Source organism: Zingiber officinale, chromosome 1A, assembly GCF_018446385.1.
Source record: "Zingiber officinale cultivar Zhangliang chromosome 1A, Zo_v1.1, whole genome shotgun sequence".
In the NCBI taxonomy this organism is placed as follows: domain Eukaryota; kingdom Viridiplantae; phylum Streptophyta; class Magnoliopsida; order Zingiberales; family Zingiberaceae; genus Zingiber; species Zingiber officinale.
The window spans coordinates 17,929,255-17,946,474 of NC_055987.1; positions in this window are offsets into that span (position 1 = coordinate 17,929,255).

Consider the following 17,220-nt stretch of genomic DNA (forward strand, 5'->3'; position numbering starts at 1 on the left):
AATTTTCTAGGTCAAGGTTGATCAGTTTGACTTGGTTCAAGGTTGAGTCTTGATGTTTGACAATATATTGAGATTACAATTACAATTGTTCGATTAGGAAGATTGTTGGTATAATCCCCCAATGGTCTAGGATTGACCAGTTTGATAAGAAGAAGAGTTAAGTAGGTCAAGGTTGACTGGATACTTGATTGGGAAGTCCTAACTGAAATTAGGCAAGGGCAAGTCCAACGAGAAGGTTGGTAGAAGAAGAAAATCCAGGTGGGTCAGTGTTGACCGGACACTTGGTGTGGAAAGCCCTAGTGAGTAAAGCTAGGCAGAAGGAAAATCCTGGTTACTGAAGCCAGGTGGAAAGCACTAGTGACTGAAGCAAGGCAGAAGGAAAATCCTGGTGAATGAAGCTAAGTGAAAAGCCTTAGTGAGTGAAGCTACAGTGAGGAAGTCCTGGTGAATGAAATCAAACAATAGAAATCTAGGTGGGTTAAGGTTGACCGGACACTGGTGATTGAAAGTCCAAGTAGGTCAAAGGTATGATCGAATACTTGGTAAAAAAGTGTTAGATTGTATACTAAAAGCCTAGCTTTTTGTAAACATTTATTTTGAAATAAAGAATCACATTGGTCAAATGTCTACATTTATATGCTAAGTGTAGTTGTTCAATTAATTTATATTGTAGATAACATGGTGTGTGGTGTCACACACAGAAGATCATGTTATCAGTTTCTTATAAGTTATAAATAGTAGCTCACGACTAAGATGGATAGGAACAAACTATTGAAATAGTCGTAGTGTAATTTGATATTAGTTTATCTTGACTATAAAATTAACTAGTACACTCTGAGTGTATTGAGCAGGACCATTTGAGGTAGTTTCTTTTTATACTGACTGCATAAAAGTGTTGGTGCAACATCCTTCAGGTCAAGGTTGACCTGGTTGACCAAGCTTGAGCCTTAGTTTGGGTTTCGATGTTTGACAATGCAAGGCTGATTGAAGAAGAGTCAAGTAGGTCAAGGATGACCGGATACTTGACTGAGAAGTTCTAACTGGGATGTTAGGCAGAAGGAAAGACCTAGTGAGTAAAGCTAGGCAGTGAGGAAAATCCTAGTGAGTGAAGCTAGGTGAAAATCCTGGTGAGTGAAGCCAGGTGAAAATCCTAGTGAGTGAAGCCAGGTGAAAATCCTAGTGAGTGAAGCTAGGTGAAAGTCCTGGTGAGTGAAGCCAGGCAGAAGAGAAGTCCTAGTGAGTGAAGCTAGGCAGATTGGAAGTCCTGGTGAGTGAAGCCAGGCATGGGGAAATCCAGATGGGTCAAGATTGGCCAGACATCTGGTGAAAGTCCAAGTAGGTCAAGGGAGTGATCGGATACTTGGCATGATGAAGGAAAGACCAAGTAGGTCAAAGGATTTGACAGGATACTTGGCAAGAGGAGAAAAGTCCAATTTGGTCAAAGGGATTGACCGGACACTTGGTGAGGGAGTCCTAGCAGGTCATGGGAGTGACCAGATGCTAGGCATGATGTACCAACAGGTCAAGGTTGACCGAATGTTGGTTTAAGAGGCTTGGGACTTGGTTTTGGGCAAAAACCAGGAGCTGGATCGATCAGTGGATCGATCCAGGAGATGGATCTGGATCGATCGGATCGATTCAGTGGATCCGAGCTCGCGCGCCGGGCGCGATAAGCTCGACGGACGAACCAATCGATGCACGACTGCCGATATAGCTTTGGATCGATCCGGATCATCGGACAGGCATTTTTCCCATAGCATGGTGCTGGATCGTCCGTGGATCGATCCAAGCCTCCCGAGATCGATTGGGAAGCGTCCAATCGGGATCGGATCACCGCGCGTCGTATTTGAGCCGCGATATGGACGCAGACATCGCATCTCTACCGATTCATTTCAGATCTTCACTGTTCTCTCAGCGCTTCTCCTCGAAAGCCAGTTCTTGAAGGCTCTTGGAGGTTCTTCCAAGTCAAGAGGCGGATCAAAGCAAGAAGAAGAAACTAGGGTTAGGGTTTTGCTCTCATTGTAAGCTTTGTTTCATTACCTTTCCCCTTTCTTCTTGTATTGAGTCTTGTAGGGCTTCTCTCCATGTAGTTACCATAAAGGAGTTTTATTAGTGGAGGGTGTGTGTGGGTGGATCCTGACTAGTCACCTTGTGAGGTGGATCAAGTAAACCAACCTTGTTAGCGTTGTGTGGTTTGTTTGTGGTATTTCATGCATGAAGAAACAAGCAACGCACGGAAGAAAGCGCTATGAGCCCCACCCCACCTCTACTTTGGTCCCAACAAGTGGTATGAGAGCAAGTCTCTTCGAATCATCGTCATGAAGCAAACAAAACAAGGAAAGCTAGAGGGTGAAGAAGTTGGAGCAAATTCATCAAAGTCAAAGAATTCAAGAAGCTCAACTTCAAGATGCAATTCCAAGATGGACTTGGATTTGACACAAGGGTGGCTCCACCGTACACATCTACTAGCTTCGATCTTTGGAGATCAAGGATTGAGAATTTCTTGATGGTGGAGATAGAGCAATGGTTTGCTCTCATGGAAGGTTTTGAGGCTCCAACAAACTCCAAGGGAAAAATTCTCAAGAAAAGCAAATTGAGCCAAGAGCAAGTCCAAAGGTGCGAGGCCAATGACAAAGTGACCAAGCTTTTGGTCAATTTATTGCCAAGCACCATCCTTTGCAAAATTGGAGAATTTGAAGATGCAAAGGAATTATGGAGTAAGTTGGCCAAGCTTCATGAAGAGGTCCCCTCCACTGTACAAGTGCAAGAAAAATCCAGAGAGGGTGACTCTTTGGAGCAAGACCAAGAGGAGGACTCCGAAGTTGAGAGATGCTCAACTTCCGAAGAAGAGGAAGTCCAAGAAGCTTCATCCTCAAAGGAGTGCAATCTAAAGAGCAAGGAATGAGCATATTCCTTGTTTCATATACAAGAGGATGAAGAAGAAGGTGAAGCCTCCACCTCTAGGATTGAGGGGGAGCAATCTTCATTGACACCGGATCAAGAGCAAGAAAAATCCTTCACATCCGGGTCAAGAGAAGATGAGGATGAAGAAGCTTCCACCTCCGCAAGTCAAGCAAAATCGAATGGAGGAATATCTTCGGATCAAGAGGAAGCTTCTACCTCCGGATCAAAAGGAAAAGATGTCACCCCTACAAGCAAAGGTATAAACATTTCAATTAATGATAAAAATCATATCATATGCTTTGAATGTAGGGAACATGCGCATTACAAAAGTAAATGTCCTAAATTGGCCAAGAAGAAGGGCCAAGTGGCACAAAAGGGCAAGGTGAAGCCCAAGGAGACCATCCCCAATACAAAGAAGAGCAAGGAGCATATTATATGTTTCTCTTGCAATCAAAAGGGGCATTACCGAAGTCAATGCCCCAAGGGGAAGAAGATGATCAAGGCTCAAGGAGGCACTAGTCAAGGGGGAGCCTCCAAGGTAAAGAAGAAGGTAACATTTATTGAGCCTACCCCATTACGTTATGGTAAAAAGCATGATAGTTCTAATTTTTATCATTTTAATGCAATTTACCATAAGAATAGAAAGCATGAGGGCATTAAGGAAAAGCATGTGGCCCTACATGCCAAGACTACCCAACCTAAGGTTAGGAAGATAGATAGACATTTGGGCAAGAACACTAAGGACCATAGTTATAAGCCTAGAAACAAAAATGCTCATGGGTGTAATGAAAAATCAAAATCTAAGGATTTAATGATAGAAAATCAAGTCTTGAGGTCAAGGCTTGATAAAATGGAAAAGACCCTAAAAAGGATGGAAAATATCCTATTAGGGCAAAATGAGCATAACCTAGGTTTAGGGGTACAAAAGCCATCCAATGACCATAGAGGTTTGGGATACAAACCCAAAGCTAAAAAGGATGTGCCTAGTTATCATAGGGTTCCATATAGGTATGGAACAAACCCTAAGTCTAGAAGTCAAGTCAATGATACAAGGGAAGTCATCCCTAGAAGTATCTTTGCAATAACAAATGTGACTAAGACTTCTAAGAAGTCTAAGAAAGTCACTAACAAGGTCACAAGGGAGGCTATCCCTAGAGTTGACCTAGAAAAAGTGACCAAGGCTTCTAAGAAGCCAAACAAGGTCACTAGGAAGGTATCTAGGGAAGTTATCCCTAGTGAATACCTAGAGCATCCAAGGAGCACCAATAGGTTTTGGGTTCCTAGGAGCATCTTCTCTACCCCATAGAAGGGTTAGAGAGTGTCAACTCCGATTAGAAGGGTAGTTAACCCAACTTAGAGGAAATTGACACTCAAGGAGCATTTTCAAGGTTGTTGTTAACCTTTGAAAATGAAATGGAATTATTATTTACTCCTTGAAAGAGTAAAATGTGCCTAATGGTGAAAAATTGATTTTATCTTAAAATGGCATAAATTGGGAAAACCTAGAGAAATACCAAGTTGGGATTTTGGTATTCTCTTAGAAATTTAAGGCAATCTGGACCTTGATTTATGTGATTACTCTTGAGGAAAAATGGAATATGCCAACATTTGAGGATATGCTTAATTTTTAAGTGACATAAACAAATCAAGAGAAATAGAAATGTCAATTTAGGTTTTGGCATTTCTTTGAAGCATTTAGGGCAATCTTGGTTTAACGTTTTAAGTTAAAACAAGTGGTATATTTTGAGTTAGCAAAGTGGTTAAAGATACTTAGATATGTAATCTAGGTATACTTTATTTATGCTAAATCTTGCCATGATTGTTTGCCCATGATATGCCATGACATCATATTTAGGTTTGTACTTTGCATTCATTCTTTTATTATGAAAAATACAAAAATACCATGTTCATACATACATCATGTAGTTATAGGAATCTTTCTTTTGAAAGTTATTTCTTTTTGATGTATGTCATAACATTATCATGCATTATGTTTATTTCCTTAAAATTAAGGACAAGTGTTTTTACCAACAAGTGGTATAAACAAATGGCATTTATAAACAAGTGGAATCAACAAGTAACATCCTTGTTGGATGTTTACCACTCAAAATACCTAGAAAGATATGCATGATCCCTAGATTAGGGCAAAACCAAAATTTACATCTCACAAAGACCTATAAGATAACTTGTATGTGTTTTGTGCACATTAGATACAAGTGAGATGTTAGGATGATGAACAAAACTCAATATGTTGATTTAGTGCATTCTTTTGAGTTTTAAATTCATCAAAACACATAGTTATGTGTGTTTCCCATCATTGGGAAAGCTAATGTACAAATCATGTGCATTAAGCCCAAGGAATATGGTGAGATATTGGTTTTGAAAATGTTTTTAAAATAATTTTGAAAAACCTTGGTGAAGGCTATCATTTGATAGTAATCACCATTGAATAGTTAGACACGAACTTGAAGAAAACACTAAAGTTTTTGCAAGTTCTCAAGTTTGTGTAAATCTTTGAAAATATGATGTATTTTCATATAAAACTATTTTTCCATGATAAATTATACCCTAAATAATGTCTACACACATTTTTACGATTTTTGGAATTTTGTAGAATTTTCTAGGGGTTTCTGAAGTTGACTGAAATGAAATCTTAGCAACTATCAGAGCTCCGATCGATCCATGGATCGATTGGAGTGTCTGAATCGATCAGTGGATCGATTCAGAAGGCAATTCTAGCGAGCAAAAGCTCGCTGGATCGATCATCCGATCGATCCAAGAATACTGAATCGATTAGTGGATCAATTCAGCAGGGTTCAATCGATTGGAACCCAACTCCAATCGATTGAAGATGCTGATTTTGGCTGGGAAAGCTTATTTTCAGTATTTTGAACCTATTTTAGTCTAGGTAATCATTCCAAACCCCTGAAAATACATTTGTATACATAAAAAGGGTGTTTTCGTGTGGAAAACAAGGATGGATTGGTTAAGGAAGGCTAAGTTGAAGTTTAGGTTGAGGTTTGTTTCAAATTTTGAATATTTGAACCTCAAAACTTCTAAAATTGGGGTTCCTAAAGTTTTAGGGATTCCAAGTCATTGTTGGTACAATGACAGAAGTTACCACCGTGTCTTTAGGGGGAGGGACTCTTTAAAGAAATGAAAATTATTTTTCATGAACCTTGGAAGGTGGTTAACCTTTCGTTAAGAACATGCTCAAGGTTGAGCATTTGAACTTTAATGGGGAGTGGATATCCTCATTGTTCAAGTGGCTTCAAGTGGATAATGCTCAAGGATGGGCATTTGCCTACATTGGGGGAGAATGTAGGGTTAAGGATAATGAAGGGTATGGGACCTTCATTATCGTGTTGATCACAACGAGTGAAGTTGTGAACATGGGGAGAGTTTTCAACAAGTGAATTTGTTGATGTGTGCCCAAAGATGGGGCATGGTTTGATGTGTGGCAATAGGGGGAGAATGAAAGGGAGTAAGTTAGGATTTCATTACCTAGAGGGAGTTTGCCCTCTTAGGGGGAGAATGAAGAGCTTAACTTATGTATTCATTGCCCAGTGGCATGAAGCAGGTTTAGGCTATGAGATTAGCCTAACTTACATGTGGTATTGTAAGTGATAGTGTTGGTATTGTCAAACATCAAAAAGGGGGAGATTGTTGGTGCAACATCCTTCAGGTCAAGGTTGACCTGGTTGACCAAGCTTGAGCCTTGGTTTGGGTTTCGATGTTTGACAATGCAAGGCTGATTGAAGAAGAGTCAAGTAGGTCAAGGATGACCGGATACTTGACTGGGAAGTTCTAACTGGGATGTTAGGCAGAAGGAAAGACCTAGTGAGTGAAGCTAGGCAGTGAGGAAAATCCTAGTGAGTGAAGCTAGGTGAAAATCCTGGTGAGTGAAGCCAGGTGAAAATCCTAGTGAGTGAAGCTAGGTGAAAGTCCTGGTTGTTAGGATCGTCGTACTCGGCTAGAGAGGGGGGGTGTGAATAGCCGACCCCAAATTGCTCGTTTCTTCCTACGATTAGAGTTAGCGCAGCGGAAATAACTAAATAGAAACGCAAAAAGGAAAGATCAAACCTCAAACTCGAACTCGACGATGTAACGAGGTTCGGAGATGAAACTCCTACTCCTCGACGTGTCCGTAAGGTGGACGAAGCATATCAATCCGTCGGTGGATGAGTCCCCGGAAAACCGGCTAATAAGAACTCCTTCTGGGTGGAGAAACCTCGCCACAATAGCTTGCAACAGCAATATGGAAATACAAAGAAGAGCAAGAACAAAATACACAATGAATGTACAAATACTCGCGACTGAAGTCCGGATGAAGCACCAACTTCACGGACGAATGCCAACAAGCAACTCAGTCGAAGAAGCTCACTCCATCACTGTTGCGTGAGAAGTGCAGAGGAGGAAGAAGAAGTCTAGAGAGTCTCCACCAGAAGCCCTCGGCCTTTTATAGCCTTCATCCTGCGAAGACCCGAGATCGGTGGCCATCGGTTCGACCGATCCCACCTGTAAGAGAGGTGCGTCTCGATCGATCGTGGAGACCGATCGGCCTGATCGGTCCCTAGACCGATCAGGTTCTAGAAGTGAAAGTGAACTCCTCGATCGGTCTCCCGATCGGATGACTGAACCCTTCTTGTTATCGATCGGTCACGTGACCGATCGATACTCAGCGTGGATCGGTCACGGACGATCCGTTTAGGCCCCTAAACCTAAATGGTCCCGAGCGAGCTCAGAGCCCTTTCTTGACCTAGTCCGGACGAGCCCTCTCCGACTTCGTCCGGGTCTAGAGAACGAGCTACAGAGCCCTCTCCGACCAGTCGAGAACAAGCTACCGAGCCCTCTCCGACTTCCGTGCCAAGTCTCCAACTTGGTCTTCTCGTGCCAAGTCTCCATACTTAGACTTTTCCCCGTGCCAAGCTTTCACCAGATGTCTGGTCAACCTTGACCCATCTGGATTTCCCTTCTGCATAGCTTCCCCAAGCGCCTAGCTTCACTCACCAGTCTTCCCTCTCCCAATCGCCTAGCTTCACTCACGGGACTTTCTCCTAGCTTCACTCACCAAGACTTTCACTTTCATCTAGCTTCACTCACTAGGATTTTCACCGCTTCACTCACTATCTCCTGGTTTCACTCACTAGGACTTCCCAACCGCCTAGCTTCACTCACCGTGACTTTCCCAACTTCACTCACCGGGACTTTCACTTTCACCTAGCTTCACTCACTAGGATTTTCACCTCGCTCCACTCACTCACCAGGACTTCACTCACCAGGACTTTCCATCAAGTATCCGGTCAACCTTGACCTACTTGACTCTTCTTCATCCAACTGCACCTGCATTGTCCATGTCTACATGTCGTCCATGTCTACATGTCTTTCTGTATTGTCAAACATCGAAACCATGACCAAGGTTTACGCTTGGTCAACTAGGTCAACCTTGACCTACTGGAAATTGCACCAACACTGGTGAGTGAAGCCAGGCAGAAGAGAAATCCTAGTGAGTGAAGTTAGGTGAAAGTCCTGGTGAGTGAAGCCAGGCAGAAGAGAAGTCCTAGTGAGTGAAGTTAGGCAGATTGGAAGTCCTGGTGAGTGAAGCCAGGCATGGGGAAATCCAGATGGGTCAAGATTGGCCAGACATCTGGTGAAAGTCCAAGTAGGTCAAGGGAGTGATCGGATACTTGGCATGATGAAGGAAAGACCAAGTAGGTCAAAGGATTTGATAGGATACTTGGCAAGAGGAGAAAAGTCCAAGTGGGTCAAAGGGATTGACTGGACACTTGGTGAGGGAGTCCTAGCAGGTCAAGGAAGTGACCAGATGCTAGGCATGATGTACCAACAAGTCAAGGTTGACCGAATGTTGGTTTGAGAGGCTTGGGACTTGGTTTTGGGCAAAAACCAAGAGCTGGATCGATCAGTGGATCGATCCGGCCTTTCCAAGCAATCTGGATCAATCGGTGGATCGATCCTTTCCCAAAGAGAGCCTCGGATCGATCGGTGGATCGATCAGCTCCAATCGATCGACAATCGATTGGGAGGCATAAGCGCTGGATCTATCCGTGGATCGATCCAGGGCTATAAGCGCCGGATCGATCCGTGGATCGATCCAAAGCCTCCCCGATCGATTGGGAGCAATCCAATCGATCGGGATCCGACCGTTGCGTCGTATTTGAGCTGCAGGCGTGCGATGGCTGCAGAACATCTTCACCGATTCATTTCAGATCTTCACCAGCTTCTTCACAGCTCTTCTCAAGCTCGAGATCGCCAGTTCTTGAAGGCTCTTGGAGGTTCTTCCAAGTCAAGAGGCGGATCAAAGCAAGAAGAAGAAACTAGGGTTAGGGTTTTTGCTCTCATTGTAAGCTTGTAAGCTTGTATTTCATTACATTTCTCTTTCTTCTTGTATTGAGTCTTGTAGGGCTTCTCCGCCCTTGGTAGTTACCATAAAGGAGAGTTTTATTAGTGGAGGGTGTCTGTGTAGGTGTGGATCCTTTGACTAGTCACCTCTTGTGAGGTGGATACCAAGTAAACCAACCTTGTTAGCGTTGTGTGGTTTGTTTCTGTATTTTCCGCTGCGCATCTTTGAAGAAACAAGCAAGGCCGAGCAACGAGCAAGCGATGAGCTATTCACCCCCCTCTAGCTACTTTTCGGTCCCAACAAAAAGAACAAGACCTTTGTTATTATGGAAGTGTGTGCTTTTAATCCCGATATAATAACAAGCACATATATTTGGTAATTATTTCTTTAATTTATCAGTAGGTGAGATTTAGTTCGATAAATCAATAGGCCCGATGAGTTGAGAAATAATACTATTTATAGTGTGTGTTGTTGATTATAGAAGGAAACTGTGTCCTAGTGATCTAGGTTGATGATGCCCCCAAGAGGAGCTCATAAGGATTGTCATGTAAACTCTGCAGGTGGACTTAGTCCGACATGACAATAAGGTTGAGTGGTACTACTCTTGGAGCTAGACGTTAATTATGTGAGTGTCAATAACTCATTTAATTAATAGACATTCGATATCTTAAACACAAGGAGACTAACACACTCATAATAAGAAGGAGCCCAAAATGTAATTTGGGATTGGTGTGGTAGTTCAATGATAGCTCTTTAGTGGCATGAGTTATTATTGATGAACTTGAGTTGGGTGTTTGGAGCGAACACGGGAAGCTCAAGTTCATCGGGAGACCATAACCAATTCCTTCTCTCGGTCCCTATTGTAGCATCTCATATAGAGCCGTATATCCACACAAAGCCTAGCCTCTTAGCCCATGCTAGGGGTCGGCCCCTATCCTTGCTTGGAGCCCAAGCAAGGGGCCGACCAAGCCAAGCTTGGAACTAAGGCTAGGGCTGGCCAAGCCTTGCTTGGTGCCCAAGCAAGGGACCGACCAAGTGTGAAAGGGAAGAGGAACTTTATTAAAAATAAATTTTTGATAAAATCATTCCTTTTATGATTTTATCCACATGGTTTTAAAAGAGAGTTTTAAATTTTAAAATCTTTCCTTTTATAGATTTTCTACAAAGGATTAAAAGAAATATTAGAAATCTTTCCTTATTTATAGTTATCTATAATGTGAAAGAAAGATTTTAATTTTTTGATAAAATTTTCCTTTTTTGTAACCATGATATAAAAGGAGTTTTTTTAAAGATCTTATCTTTTATAGATATCTATAAAAGGATTTAAAAGAGAGATTTTAATTTATAAAACATTCCTTTTATAGCCAACCACAAAAGGATTTTAAAAGAGAGATTTTAATTTTTGTTTAAAATCTTTCCTTGTTTGTTTAAACATGGTGTGGCCGGCCATAGAGAGGAATAAAAGGAAGTTTTATTTTTTGTTATAAAAATTTCCTTTTTTGGATTCACCAAGGATTATAAAAGAGAGGGAGGGGGTGCCTTCATGAGACATAACCTATTCTATTGTTCCTCTCTTCCATCCTTGGTGGCCGACCCTTCCTCTTCTCTTTCTCTTCTTCTTTGTGGCCGGCGGCATCATCTCTTGTGGAGCTCTTGGTGGCTGGTTGCTTGGAGGTGAAGAAGTAGAGAAAGGAGACATTGCTTTCTAGCATCCCTTGGAGCATTGTGGTGGTGGCCGAAACTTGGAAGCAAGGAAGGCTTTGGTGGATTTCTTCTTGGTAGATCGTCGCCCACACGACGTCCAAGAGAAGGAGAGGAATACAATAGAAGATTAAGAGGTTGTTGCTTACAAAGAAAAGTATAACTAGTAATTTTATTCCGCATCATACTAGTTTTCTTCGTATGGATTTTGAAATACCAAACACAAGAGGTTAATGATTCTAGGCAATCAAATTTATGTTTCGATTTTGTGTTTCTTTTTTTTTCAATCTTGTGATTTGATTGTTCTTAGTGGTTAACCTAGGGTTACTATAAGGAGATTAAATATTGAATTTCGTTGAAAGGCTTTGTCTAGGAAGTGGTGAATGATCCAATACCCAAGAAGGCCTAGTGCCTTGCCATGTTTAACCTGGAAGCCAATTTTTGAAATAAATATTTAATCAACTTTGTAACATGGGTGGATTTGGATTAATAATGTTAAGCATCGTTTGCAATCCAAGTCTAAACCTCTAAGAACAAATAAGTTGAACTTGGAATCAATAATGTTAAGTTCTGTTTGCGATTCCAAGTTTAATTTCTAAAGAACACAATAGGTTGTTAGGAAAAGTTCGGGACTTGTACAAAAATTTTGTACAGGGGAACCAGTACGATATTCCGAGTAGCAACCAACAACCTGGTGTGGAAAGGTTGGTAGAAGAAGAAAATCTAAGTGGGTCAGTGTTGACCGGACACCTGGTGTGGAAAGCTCTAATGAGTAAAGCTAGGCAGAAGGAAAATCCTGGTTACTGAGGCCAGGTGGAAAGCCCTAGTGACTGAAGCAAGGCAGAAGGAAAATCTTGGTGAATGAAGCTAAGTGAAAAGCCCTAGTGAGTGAAACTAGGCAGTGAGGAAGTCTTGGTGAGTGAAATCAAGCAGTAGAAATCTAGGTGGGTTAAAGTTGACTGGACACTGGTGATTGGAAGTCCAAGTAGGTCAACGGTATGATTGAACACTTGGTAAAAAAGTCCCAGCAGGTCAAGGTTGACCGATGCTAGGCAATGAGAAATTCCAACAGGTTACAGTTGACCAGATGCTGGGTAAAGGATCCCTAGACTTAGATTTAGAAGTTAGGGTTTGGTAATTGACTAGGTTAGTCGATTACCAAAGCTGAATTAATTAAGGTAATCGATTAAGTAGGTTTCGCAAAGTGTACAGAGAGGTTCATAATTAATTAGGTCAATTAATTATGAATGCTTAATCGATTACGACAATCTATTAAGCCCAGATTTCACGAATGCACAGAGAGTTTGGTAAGCAATTAAGCAAGGAAGCTTAATCGCTTACAAGCTATTCTCACGTGAATAGAAGCATGCCTAATCGATTAGGCTAGTCGATCATGCATGTACAATCGATTGGAGTAATCGACTACGATTGGAAAATTAGCTGTTGTGCCCGATAAAAGGTTTTCGGGTACACTGTTTTGACACATCGCTTACAACTTTGCTTCTCCACTCTCTTCACCGAATTCGCCAGTTCTTGAAGCTTCTTGGAGACAAGTGTTACTGCACTTCCAAGGTTAAGAGGCATTCCCAAACAAGAAAAAAAAGCTTGTTACAGTTTTGTTTGTGTAAATCTTGCAATATTTTCTTTGTATTTGCTTCTTTCTTCCTCTTGTTGTATTTAGAGTCTTGTACGAGATTTCTCCACCTCCAAAGTTTTTCCGAAAAGGAGTGTATGTTGGTGCAATCGACCTAGGTTTTGATGTGTGTGTCAAAGAGTTTAAGTTAGGCTTTCATATGTATTTGATATGTGTTTGAGTCTTGCAGGACTTGGTGGAACACATGAGAACTTGGTGCGGCCAAGTATGGGAAACTCATCCAAGGGCTCGGATCCTTGAGTCGGTGAAGGATGGTGTGGAAGACATCCGAGGGACCGCCGGACGAGGAGCAATGGAGTGGAGCCGAGGGAAGTGGACTTCAAGGTAGCGTGAAGGATGGCACGGAGAGGAGCCGCGGGCTCGGGTGCATCTGAGGGACGAAGGCCGAGGAAGAGGACTTCAAAGGCGACTCCGGAAAGGATGAGAGGAGTGAATGTACTGGTACCAGTCGACTGGTAATGGGACCAGTCGACTGATCCAACTTCACAGAATGCACAGAAGCATTCTGTGCTTGTCGGCTATGGGGACCAGTCGACTTGTCCTGAGACCAGTCGACTGATGCTTGGACCAGTCGACTGGTGTCGGGGTTTGAGTTGATTTGTGATCAACTCTCTCCTCTTATTTAAGGGGAGCTTTGGGGCATTAAGGAAGTTACTGATGCTTGTAGTTTAACTCCTATACTGTGCCCAAAGCTCCCAAGCAAATTCTCTTCCTCCTAATTCTAACTCCATCTTGTAAAGAGGAAGAGTGCCCTTGTGAAAGGTTTGCTCCACCGAGAAGGGGAAGCTTTAGCCGGAGATTACCGGGGACTGATCCACCGAAGGATCAAGGGATCGTCCACCTCAAGGACACGTTGTGGAGTAGGAGCATCATCTCCGAACCAAGTTACATCGAGTTTGTTAGCGTTTGCATTCTTGTTTGTTTCATTGTCTTAGTTTTAGTATATTCCGCTGTGAACTAACCCTTGTGTAGAGAAGAAATCGATTTGGGGGTGTCGTCTATCCAACCCCCCTTCAAGCCGGCCACCGATCCTCCAACAAGTGGTATCAGAGCAAGGAAGCTCTTCAACGGACTAATCGCCAAGAAGAACAACATCATCAAATGGCCGGGTCAAACATTCATCCACCCAAATTCGAAGGAGACTTCTCTTGGTGGAAGAAGAAAATGGAGGTATTCTTCGAAACCGATTTTGATATTATGCTAATCATGAAAAATGGTTTCGAAGTACCTAGGGATCAAGACAACAAGATACTTGAGAAAACAAGGTGGAGCAAGAAGCAAAGGGAAGAACATTTAGCAAATTCGAAAGCCATTCATCATCTACTACATGTTCTTCCCCAACAAGAAGTAACAAGAGTTGGAACCTACTCAAGCGCCAAGGAGTTGTGGGAGAAGCTAGTGGAGCTTCATGAAGGCACATCGGAGGCTAAATTGGCAAGAAGAGACCTCCTCCGAACTCAACTCAACAATGTAAAGCTTGAGAAGGGAGATAAGGTATCTACACTTCATGCAAAATTTAAAGAAATCTTAAGTGGACTAACAAGTGTAGGTGAGAAACTCTCCAACCGGGACATCATAATAAAAGCTATCAATGCTTTCCCAAGATCCTCGACATGGAGCTCCATTGTAGATTCATTCTACATTTCAAAGGCTCTAGAGAAGAGCTCTCTAGATGAATTATTCTCAACCATGGAGCTTCACGAAACAAGGGTTGAAGGATTAGAGGGAGAAGCAAATAGATCAAGAGGAGTAGCCCTTGTGGCAAACAAGGGAAAGGGTAAGAAGAAAAAGTGTTCATCCCCACCATCCTCCGACTCCGAAGAATCAAGCGCCTCAATGGATAGTGATCAAGAGGCGTATATGGTAAGGAAAATGAGAAGAGCTTTTAGAACATTTTCATCTAACAAATCTCATGCTAGGAAAAGCTCAAGAAGCAAAAGTAGGACAAGGAAGATAATTTGCTACAATTGCCAAGGAGAAGGACACATAAGAGATGATTGTCCTCTCTTGAAAAAGAAGTAAGGGAAGAAGAAGAAGGAGAAGACAAAAGAAAAGGGGAAGAAGGCTCAAAACCTAAAAGCAACATGGGATGATCCTTCATCATCATCGGAGGAAGAAGAGCATCAGATAGTCAATTTTGCTCTCATGGGGATTGATGATGTAGCCTCCACCTCATCTGAACAAGAAGAAGGAAGGAGCTCAAGTGAAGATGAAGAGGGGAGCTCAAGTGAAGGGGGAGGTCAATCATCGGATTCGGACTTCTCGGTAAGTGAGGTACATAATCTTCCTCCTCATATTTTAATTGAAATTATTTCAAGTACAAATGATGATTTGTTTAAGGCAAAAAGGAAAAACAAATCTTTAAGAAATGAAATTTGCATGCTTAATGAAAAATTAGAATCCATGTGTTCTAAGGATAATGATTTGTATGCTTCTTCTTCAAATTTTTCAAATGACTCATGTTTAGAAGAAGAAAATAGGAAATTAAGGGAAAAGGTAGAATACCTTACCAATTCCCTTAGGAAATTTGAAATTGGCTCAAAACCCCTAAATATGATCATTGGGAGCCAAAGGGCAAGTTTCAAGAAAAATGGGTTAGGATACAATGAACCAAATAATGAAAAGACCTATCATTGTTTACTTGCTAGGGGGCAATCACAAACCAAGATCATAGATAGAAAATGGATCCCCAAGGAATATTTGGTTAACCCAATTAGAAAGAATTTCTATTGGGTGCCAAAATCAATCCTTAAGGGTTAGGGGATTTTGGGTTTAGTCAACCAATGAAATCATAACTCAAATTTTTGAAAAATGGTTGACTTGAGACCTTAAGGGGGAGGACTTAGCCTTGATAGAGATTCATAATCAAGAGGACTAAGTAAAGGTTACCTTTATCTCACAATGATTTGCATGATTTTCCAACCATAAATGTGAGATATTAGAATGATACTAATAATTCACTCTTGCTTATGGCATTTTGATGAGTTATGATTTGTATCAAATTTTTAGTAATCATAGGCCAACTATGGGGAAAGCAAATGTTTAATTAATGGACATCTTGCCCATAGAACATAGTTGGATATTTTAAATGTTTTGAAAATAGTTCTATGTTTTATTTACTGTGATATAGCTATATTAAATCATGTGATTGTAAAACTGAGCCTTAATTTGATACAAACTTGCATGTTTTTGAGACTTTTTGAGATTGGGGAAAATTTTCAAAAACACTTTGACTTTTCATGAAATCATATTTTTCCTAGTTAAAGAACATTATAAGAAATATGTGCTCAAAATTTCATGATTTTTCGAATTTTCTGGAATTTTTTATGCATTTCTGAAGTTGGCCTCAGAAGACTGAAATTTGAGTTCAGCATGTACCAGTCGACTGTGACAGGTACCAGTCGACTGGTACCAGCCTTCCAGCAATCTGAGGTCTTAAATCAATTATTGGTCCAACTTTGGTTGAAACTAATACCATAGTATGTGTATATGTCTGGTACAATATTTTTGATGGTGTCAAAGGGGGAGAAATGGGTAGGTTTAAGTTAGAGACCCACTTAGTTTTATTTGTGTTCAAATCTTTGAAAATTAAGGTTGAGAGCATGTGTTAAGGAGGAGCTTGGGTTTTATGCTTCATGTGTACATACTGCTTCTATTTTCAAAGTTGTTATTTGTGTCTAACTTAAACATATTGCCACACATCAAAAAGGGGGAGATTGTTGGTGCAATCGACCTAGGTTTTGATGTGTGTGTCAAAGAGTTTAAGTTAGACTTTTATATGTATTTGATATGTGTTTGAGTCTTGCAGGACTTGGTGGAACACATGAGAACTTGGTGCGGCCAAGTATGGGAAACTCATCCAAGGGCTCGGATCCTTGAGTCGGTGAAGGATGGTGTGGAAGACATCCGAGGGACCGCCGGACGAGGAGCAATGGATTGGAGCCGAGGGAAGTGGACTTCAAGGTAGAGTGAAGGATGGCACGGAGAGGAGCCGCGGGCTCGGGTGCATCTGAGGGACGAAGGCCGAGAAAGAGGACTTTAAAGGCAACTCCGGAAAGGATGAGAGGAGTGAATGTACTGGTACCAGTCGACTGGTAATGGGACCAGTCGACTGATCCAACTTCACAGAATGCACAGAAGCATTTGAGACCAGTCGACTGGTACATAGCCGTTGGCAGAATTTTGACTTTCTGCAAAGAGCCGTTGGTCGACTGATGCTTGGACCAGTCGACTGGTGTCGGGGTTTGAGTTGATTTGTGATCAACTCTCTCCTCTTATTTAAGGGGAGCTTTGGGGCATTAAGGAAGTTACTGATGCTTGTAGTTTAACTATTATACTGTGCCCAAAGCTCCCAAGCAAATTCTCTTCCTCCTAATTCTAACTCCATCTTGTAAAGAGGAAGAGTGCCCTTGTGAAAGGTTTGCTCCACCGAGAAGGGGAAGCTTTAGCCGGAGATTGCCGGGGACTGATCCACCGAAGGATCAAGGGATCGTCCACCTCAAGGACACGTCGTGGAGTAGGAGCATCATCTCCGAACCACGTTACATCGAGTTTGTTAGCGTTTGCATTCTTGTTTGTTTCATTGTCTTAGTTTTAGTAT